A 10164-nucleotide genomic window follows, 5' to 3' on the forward strand; every position below is an offset into this window, starting at 1 on the left:
GGCTCAAGTGCTGCTGAGAGAGAGAGAGAGAGGGGGGGGAAGCAGAGAGACAGAGGGGGTGGGGGCTCAAGTGCTGCTGAGAGAGAGAGAGAGGGGGGGCTGGGGAGGCTCGTGTGCTGCTGAGAGAGGGGGGCTGGGGAGGCTCGCGTGCTGCTGAGAGAGAGAGAGGGGGGGGCTGGGGAGGCTTGTGTGCTGCTGAGAGAGGGGGGGCTCACGTGCTGCTGAGAGAGAGAGAGGGGGGGGGCTGGGAAGGCTCGCGTGCTGCTGAGAGAGAGAAGGGGGGCTGGGGAGGCTGTGCTGCTGAGAGAGGGGGAGGGGGCTCGCGTGCTGCTGAGAGAGAGAGGAGGGGTGGGGCTGGGGAGGCTCGTGTGCTGCTGAGAGAGAGAGCCTGCATGCACTGCACATGCCATGCAGCTGAGCAGTGTTTATGTCAGTGTTATTCAATGTTTTTACTATTACACTGTGCATTCTATGGTGTAATAATTAACTATATTTGTGCTTAAAAATCTTTAAAAAAATATATTTATATACAGTTCGTATGGTCTGGAATGGATTAATTGTATTTACATGCAATCCTATGGGGGAAATTGCTTCGGTTCACGACCAAATCGGTTTACGACCAAAGGTTTGGAACGAATTATGGTTGTGAACCGAGGTTCCACTGTATATTGAGTCTAGAAAACATGATCAGCAAGTCTTTGATAGGCTGCAACAAAATGATGAAAGAACGGGCACATTTTTTTCTCACAAGCTGCGTGGGTGGATGTTAGTTAGTTAATTAGTTACTCAAAGGATTTCAAGATTTAATATGCACAAGCGGTAACACTGCAAAAGCAGCCCAAACCAGAAAAGACTGCTGGCAAAAAGTGGCTGACAAATTAAATGCGTGTGCATTGTACTTACTGAAAGCGCCGTTACGGATTTTGCAAATGTTCATTTTTTCCCTCTGCTTAAAAAACATTAAAAAAGCGGCGTGATTATGTGGCGTATACTACGCCGCGGGTTGGTATGCAGCGTGTAAAACAGTTTGTCGCGGATAATTTGCCTTTTACTTTAACACGAAGACAATTTCCTGTTAGATTTGCCTTTGCGATGACAATTGATAAGGCACAGGGCCAAACTTTCAAAAAGATGTGCATGTATCTGCCAAAACCAGTTTTCAGTCACGGACAGTTATATGTTGCTCTCTCCAGAGTTCCATCTTTTCATTCACTTACTGGTATGCCTGCAGGAACACGTGCAGCGAGCGAGAGAGAGCGAGCGACACACACACGCATACAGGCGCAGGAGAGAGAGAGTGCTGGACGCATAAGAATAATAATACTTCATTACATTGATATACCGGTGTTTTCAGTATTCAAAGCGCTATCCACACAGGGAGAAACCGGGAAGCGAACCCAAAATCTTCCACAGTCTCCTTACTGCAAAACAGCAGCACTACCATTGCGCTACAAGGCAGTTAAAGAATGCACCAGCCTCAATTTTGTTTTCACTTCTGTTTACAGCGATCGGATCGTAGCGTGCGTTGTTGCAATGTTACTTTTCTTGGTGGCTTATTACATTATGGATGTTTCACATGTTAATTTTTTTCCCTGTGCTTAAAAGACATTAAAAAAGTGTTTCTCAACTGTGACTCCGGAACAACTCAGTACGCAAGCTATATTAAGCGTCAACAACGAAGACTCGCTACACCTTAATGAACAAGTGCTGAAACTTATCCCTGCCGACGAAGTAACTTTCACCAGCGTGGCCTCCATCGTCACAGACGATCCCGCTTTCAGTCACGGACAATTGTATGTTGCTCTCTCCAGAGGTCCATCTTTTCATTCACTCACAGTGGTATCCACAAACCCACCCCATTTGGACAACTGTGTCGTTCAGCAAGTGTTCACCCATCAATACATAATTATGCGGCGTATGTTACGCCGTGGGTTGGCTAGTGAGAAAGAATCCAGCATTACTGCTGTTGGGAAAGGGAAGAGCTTGCCACCAATGTGACTTTTTTTCCCTTTGTGTTGGGAAGCTATTTACCTAAATAATGAGGTGTGACACTAGTAGAGGGCGTGCCAGCCACCCAACCCGACACAGACAGACACAAGATGCACATTTACAAAACTCACGATTTGAATCCTGTAAATGCTAATAGGGACTCTGCTCTGCTGGGCCCTTGAGTAAGGCCCTTAACCTGCAATTGCTGAGCGCTTTAAGTAGTGAGAAAAGCACTATATAAATGCAAAGAATTATTATTATTATTATTATTGTTATTACTTGTATGTGCTCCAAGTGCTCCTTGATGATCTTCCGGCAGCACTTCTTGGTGTGGCAGAAGTGCTGCAGTCCATGGCTCCGGAATCGTCCAAGCGCCCTCTCATGTCTCGGTGGATGTATTGCCTCTCTCCCAGTCTTCTTATTCTCCATGTGTCCAGGCTAGTCAACAGGCCCAGCTGTCCGCCACAGAGGGTACTGGTAAATTTAAATTTGTGCTTCTCCGGTCTAGTGTGGCAGTCATTACATGAGCTAGTCGTAGTGTCTTAAGCTGGCACACATTCCTCTGAGTTTAACTTACGGGTTACTCTCTTGAATCTCATCTCACCTCATATTTGGTGTAAAATGTTTGTTGGTTTGTGATGGACTGGTGCTCATGTTCAGGGTTTGTTAATGCTTTGCACCCAATGAATGCTTGGACAACCTCCATCTGTACTGTGACCCTGCCCAGGACAAGAGGCTTAGTAAAATGGATGGATTTTTGAAGGTCAGCAGGACAGAGTATTGCTTCTCTAAACCTTGAAATACCATTTAAGGGCCAGCCAAACATGCCAGGGTCTGTCCAATCATTCCTTCTAGAGCTTACTGGTTGAGTACTTTTCTAGCTTCTCAAAACAATACTTCAGGCTTTATACCAACCCAAGAAGACCTGGATTGCTGGGTTTTTCCAAAATAACTGCTTTTCAGGATACTCTTTACATTTACAGAGTTACTGTCCTACAGCCAAGTACTGGAGAATCTGAATTCTTTGCCTGACAGGTTGCTGTGTGTGCTCCACTCGTTATAGCAATGATAATAATTTTTCTTCCCAGGCCTGATTTTTCTCACATTTTTACTTTCTCATAAGCAAAGTATTGGGAAAGTATTGTAATCATCCAAAAATTTGATGTTACGATTTTAATGAATCGCGATGTTTTGGACCACTATGACTTTGTCGTATACGAGGTATAGGCAAAGTACTAGAATCCTCCAAAAAATTCTATTTCAAGATTTTGATGAATCTCGACGGTTTAGACCTCCCTGAGTCCAAAAATATCATTTTTGGAATTATGTCTGTTTGTCTGTCTGTGGGTGTGTGTGTATGTAAACACAATAACTTGAGACTTAGGTCTACCAACGTTTGCATACAAGAATTAGGAACAAAACGCAGATTTCTATCAACTTTTGTGCTTTTTCTGAAAACTGGAAGTGGTACTTTACCTGAACACATGCTCAGTTTTATTTTTTTTTATTCATACAGTTGCAAAGTCCGATTTATTCAACTTTACTTTTATAATAATTGTTCAATATATTATTAATTTGATTTGATGTTGATGGGTCTTTAATGTACATAATATAATCATTGTCTTGTGGTTTACTCCTCAAATATTCATCCCCATATCTGAGTGTACGAGAAAGTCTAAGGGAGACCACTCCCAATTGTTTAAATGGCAAGGTTTTGATTTCTTTCTCTCACAAACAAATTCACCCCTTCATCTCAGGCTGTATTTTCAGAGTGATTTACTCCTCAGTCTTCTTCTTCTTCTTTCGGCTGCTCCCGTTAGGGGTTGCCACAGCGGATCATCTTCTTCCATATCTTTCTGTCCTTTACATCTTGCTCTGTTACACCATCACCTGCATGTCCTCTCTCACCACATCCATAAACCTTCGCTTAGGCCTTCCTCTTTTCCTGTTCCCTGGCAGCTCAGTACAGAATTTGTACAGTGAGTCCATGTTGTTATTTCAGTATAAGCTCTTCAACAAGAACAAAGAGACAGAGATGGAAGGGATAAATTTCACATAAACATTATAACTAGATTTTTCATCATACACAGAACTAAAGACTCATGTAATAAATTACCAAGTAATGTAGAAGAGAGTAAGAACTCATCTCAGAGATATTTTGGAGAAATTAAGTGAATAGGATTGTTGGTGTGAGTGTCACATTATCATCAAAGTTGTTCTGATGTTGCAATTTACAGATTGTAGCCTCCTCCTGCAGTTGTAGAAGACACAAGGATGTATCTTCTTAAAATCCTCTGCTCATTCAGAACTCATCATTGCAGGCCCTGTAATCCAAAGGGACCCCCAAATGGTACAGTCACCCTAAATGCCTCCTTTACTCTCTAGTCCCAAAATTGCAGCTTATAAAATTATTTCCTGATAGATCTTCAGCATGGTTGTATTTTGTTGATTGTTCCTCAGTGTACACATTTCTAGATGGCCTTACCTTACTGTTTAAAGATGGTTCTAAATAAGCAATATGCTTGTCTTAGTACAAGGAATCTACTTTTATTTGCGTGTAAAAATGCAAGTTAAATCTACAGTATGTGTAGGTTTGTACATTTAGCAACAAAATCACCATCCTAAAGATCATGCCTTACATTTATCTTATGTAAAAAGGCAAACTGCTAATCCTGACAAGGAAATTGCAGAGAACTACTCTTTATGTGCCTAGGAATCGTGCAAAACTGCAAACATTATTAGAGTCTGCCATTTATTATTATACATATATCTGGAGTTTGTAGTCAGTTTTTGTTTAATATACATCCTCAGAAAGAAATTCTTTGGATCTCCAGTCAGCTTGATTTAAGTTCAGTATTCGCTTTCTGGATTTCAAGTGCCTATTTGTGGTGAATTCAGATGCAAGCATTTACTGATTTGGCGGATGCCTTTATCCAAGGCAACTTTCATCATTTAAGATACAATTGGTCACCTTTGTTTTTTTTTTTTCCAGTTGGAGCACATGCAGGTAAAGTGACTTGCTCATAGTCATGCAGTGTCAGTAGCAGGATCTGAACCCACAACCTAACCTTAACCACTACGCCTCACTTCCTGCCTGTTCAGACAGGAAAAGTTGAAATGTAAGCATGAGCTAATGTATCACATCCCAGCTCTCTGCCATATTTCTAAGGGTTTGATGCTGTGCACATGTTGAATGCTGCAGCCTTGCAAATGCAAAGGACTCCATAAGTGAAAAGACTGGATCACTCCCTGATAAAGTAAGCTGAGCTCAGATTTGGGATGAAAAGGATGAAAACTCATTGGCAGGGTCAGTGGGTTTTAGTCACAATTGTAAAATAAAAATGGGGTGAGATTTTGGAGAGGTGGGAGAGCAGAGAAAGCTGGACGCATAAGCAGTTCACCCACACCCTCAGTCAAATAGCAGCTTGTTACATGTAAAGGTAGGTCTGTACAGGATTTGTGGAGGTAGGTGCAGGCATGATTTACAGTTAGGTCCATAAATATTTGGACAGCGATAACTTTTTTCTAATTTTTTTTTTAAGTTCTGCACATTACCACAATGAATTTTAAATGAAACAAGTCAGATGCAGTTGAAGTGCAGACTTTCAGCTTTAATTCAGTGGGGTGAACAAAACGATTGCATAAAAATGTGAGGCAACTAAAGCATTTTTTGAACACAATCTCTTCGTTTCAGGGGCTCAAAAGTAATTGGACAAATTAAATAACTGGAAATAAAATGTTCATTTCTAATACTTGGTTGAAAAACCTTTGCTGGCAATGACAGCCTGAAGTCTTGAACTCATGGACATCACCAGATGCTGGGTTTCCTCCTTTTTAATGCTCTGCCAGGCCTTTACTGCAGCGGCTTTCAGTTGCTGTTTGTTTGTGGGCCTTTCTGTCTGAAGTTTATTCTTCAACAAGTGAAATGCATGCTCAATAGGGTTAAGATCAGGTGACTGACTTGGCCATTCAAGAATTTTCCACTTCTTTGCTTTAATAAACTCCTGGGTTGCTTTGGTTGTATGTTTTGGGTCATTGTCCATCTGTATCATGAAACGCGGCCCAATCAGTTTAACTGCATTTAGCTGGATTTGAGCAGACAGTATGTCTCTGAACACCTCAGAATTCATTCGGCTGCTTCTGTCCTGTGTCACATCATCAATAAACACTAGTGTCCCAGTGCCACTGGCAGCCATGCACGGCCAAACCATCACACTGCCTCCACTGTGTTTTACAGATGATGTGGTATGCTTTGGATAATGAGCTGTTCCACACCTTCTCCATACTTACTTCTTGCCATCATTCTGGTAGAGGTTGATCTTGGTTTCATCTGTCCAAAGAATGTTTTTCCAGAACTGTGCTGTCTTTTTTAGATGTTCTTTAGCAAAGTCCAATCTAGCCTTTCTATTCTTGAGGCTTATGAGTGGCTTGCACCTTGCAGTGCACCCTCTGTATTTACTTTCATGCAGTCTTCTCTTCATGGTAGACTTGGATATCGATACGCCTACCCCCTGGAGAGTGTTGTTCACTTGGTTGGCTGTTGTGAAGGGGTTTCTCTTCACCATGGAAATGATTCTGCGATCATCCACCACTGTTGTCTTCGTGGACGTCCAGGTCTTTTTGCGTTGCCGAGTTCACCAGTGCTTGCTTTCTTTCTCAGGATGTACCAAACTGTAGATTTTGCCACTCGTAATATTGTAGCAATTTCTCGGATGGGTTTTTTCTGTTTTCGCAGCTTAAGGATGGCTTCTTTCACCTGCATGGAGAGCTCCTTTGACCGCATGTTGTCTGTTCACAGCAAAATCTTCCACATGCAAGCACCACACCTCAAATCAACTCCAGGCCTTTTATCTGCTTAATTGATAATGACATAACGACGGACTTGCCCACACCTGCCCATGAAATAGCCTTTGAGTCAATTGTCCAATTACTTTTGAGCCCCTTAAATGAAGGGATTGTGTTAAAATAATGCTTTAGTTGCCTCACATTTTTATGCAATCGTTTTGTTCACCTCACTGAATTAAAGCTGAAAGTCTGCACTTCTACTGCATCTGAGTTGTTTCATTTAAAATTCATCGTGGTAATGTAAAGAACCAAAATTAGAAAAAAAGTTGTCTCTGTCCAAATATTTATGGTCCTAACTGTATTTGTTTTGTATATTTGCTTTGAGTTTATTCATTTTTTCCATGCCGATCTTGTAGTTAGTTGAATTACACCACTTTCAAGTGCAAATAATACTACAGTAGTTAGTGTCTAGATTTGAGGGGCAGTGACAAGTGATGCCTAGTAACCACAGTATATATTTTTCTCTCATCTTTTAATATTATTAATAAAGCTACTCTATATAAAATAAAGCCTGATTAATCATCTAGGAGGTGTCAGTTTTATAACATGCATTTAAATAATATGCTTGGCACAATGTATTTAAATTAAAGTCATACTGATCTCTGTGTTCTGTGTCATTACTTGTCTTACAAATTCACATTTCAAATCAGTTCAGTTTATTCAGGATATTGTTTGGTTTATTAACTGAAATACCTTAAAAAAAAGGTTTCTCTCTCTCTTATTCCTCCACTCCTCCTAAGTGAGGATTGTCCGCTCTTCTCCTGACTCCGACTCACCTGGATTAGGTTGAGTGGCTTCCTTAATCTTAGACCCAGGAGTACTTCCAGTGCTAGGGCATAGTCCAATGGAAGCACCTCCGGATTGAGAGGAAGTCCCTGAGAGTAGGAATCACAAATCCTCACAGCACCCTCTGCCTGCACCCCAGGAGCCCAACAAAGCTGGCCCATGCCTTGTGGGCATCCATACTTGTAGCAACACCCAAGGATGCTGCCATTTAATGTATTAAGCATGTAGCCCCGGCCAGTTGTCACTCACGGTCCTTCTATCACAATGACCTCCTGGCCGGGTATTATTCCTTGATCCAACCCTTCCAGGACACCAGCATACTATGATGGTGCGTTGTCAGCTCCACACTACCAGTTACATCCTGGGAACTTCTTGAACTCGCTACCACAGATAATGTACCCAAGAGATGAGCCCAGCAAATGAGGACACTCAGTCAAAGCAAGGGGTGAACATAGTGCTTTTTTTAAAACAATCAAAAAAAAACAGTGTTTAAAAACAAAGTTCAGCGCTCAAAACTCTTCAATAAATAATCTTTTAAAATGGTGACTGTCTGTGAGATAAAAATCAAGACATAAAATAAAATAAAAACCACCAACATAGTCATTGAGGCAATGTTCTTTTCCCTCTTCCCTCCTGGGTGAGCCCAGCACAACTACCTCTTCATCTCCCCAGCTCACCCATTGCTCGCTCAGCTGGCGGACACACTAGCAGCCGTGGTCCTCATCAACCCAACCCGGTCTTGGCTGCCTCGAATGGCATCAGCTAGACCGATTGAGGTTGGTTGTCCTCTTGTCATTCTTTTCGCTCTCCTAGTGTACCTCAGATCCCCGGAGAGTACTCGACCTCAATCACAGCCACTCCTCCAGACCATCCGTAGGTATGATCAGTCCCTAGAGCACCAATCTTTTGATCGTTTTTTGTAGAGCCTATGACCGTGCTGCCTCTCACTCACTGGCTGTCTCATCCTGCCTCTACTCCCGAGGCTGTTCTCACAGCCCTGTTCTCTCTTTTCTTTCTCTCCATTTTTTGTTCTCCGATTCTTCCCCTCCTGTCCCATGCAGGCTCCTATATCCTCTGCTCTTTAATTGTGTATGGATGTGAGAAGCCGCTCCCTCCATGGCATCTTTGAGGTGCTTGACTGATCTGCCCATCTCTGCACACATATGCAGTGTAGTTAACCAGCTCTCCAGTTAACATCAGAGCGAAATGCACTTGCACACACCCACACCCAATTGGAGCCTGCACCTTCTTGAGCCATGATTATTTATTTAAAACTGGCCACTGATTTTGCTATACCAAACATACCCAGTCCCAAACTAGCATCTTCTGGGAACTTCCAGATCCCTGCTTTTCTTCTTGTGCTATGTATATATACTGTATATGTATATGTATGTGTGTACTACCCTCCAAGTCTGTTTGCAACCTTTGGTGGTAAAAACACAAGTCAGCTTACCTGATGAGCTCTCTACAGGATCCTACAATCAGTTGATCACTGACAGCAGTACACTACATGCCTCATAACGTAGAGTAAGTGCCATTGCTAGTAGTCATTTTTTAAAAAAACTTTTCGGAAGGCAGTCAACTGATAAGAAAGCAAATCATTAAAACTAAAATGCCAATTATGTTATGTTGTACTGTAGCCATCCCAGTGCCAGTCATGAAATTCATAACAAGGGAGAGACCATTTAGCCCATCATTGCTTGTCAATTACTGCTCACCAGCGACTTCTACCACACAGCTTGGTAAATTATTTCATGCATCTTTGGTTGTGAGGAAATACTTTCTTATATTTTATGCAAAATAGTGCTTTCCAGTAGCTGGTCCTCTTTCTAAAACAACATTATTTGTACCTTTATGAGACCTTACATATTTTATGTGTAGAATTAAAAACTGTTTTTTGATTTTTTTCAGGTAAGAAAGAGAAAGGTTTTGATGTACTGTATGGCAGTTATACTCATTTATTATGGTGCAGGAGAGTCGTTCCATGTTGCATGTTGATAAACACATGAAATTAAAAATTTCACTTTACTCTGTAAATGTGACAATAATAACTACAAACTATAAGATTCCAAGAAGAAAAAGAACGTGGGATAGGCTTAACTGCACGTAAAGATGAGAGCTACAATTATTAAAAAGCAACGTGACGCAGCCTCTGCAGCAAATCTAAGCTAAAATAATCAGTCTTCAGCCTTGACTAAAAGATGAGAGAGAAGGGATATGCACAACAAAATTCTTTTCATATCTTTCATACAACAGGATCTGGAAATTATATCACTGAACGATTAAAGGAGGTATGCTTTGGGCTTAACTTTCACAATGAGTTTCATGTGTACATTTCTTTGTAATATGCAACAGATAATTTCATTCTGAAGCATTACTTTGTAGATTGTTGACAGGTATGGTAAAGCTTAAGAGCTCTTTTAAGTCCAAGTAGCCGATGTACAGTAGAAAGCTGCAATGATTTCTGCTGCAGGCACACAGTTCATGTTTAAAGCTTCTCTAGACCAAAGTGCAGATTTTGATTTAAGTAAGAGAGCATGACAA

The sequence above is a fragment of the Erpetoichthys calabaricus genome, chromosome 13 (genome assembly GCF_900747795.2).
Source record: "Erpetoichthys calabaricus chromosome 13, fErpCal1.3, whole genome shotgun sequence".
NCBI lineage: Eukaryota > Metazoa > Chordata > Cladistia > Polypteriformes > Polypteridae > Erpetoichthys > Erpetoichthys calabaricus.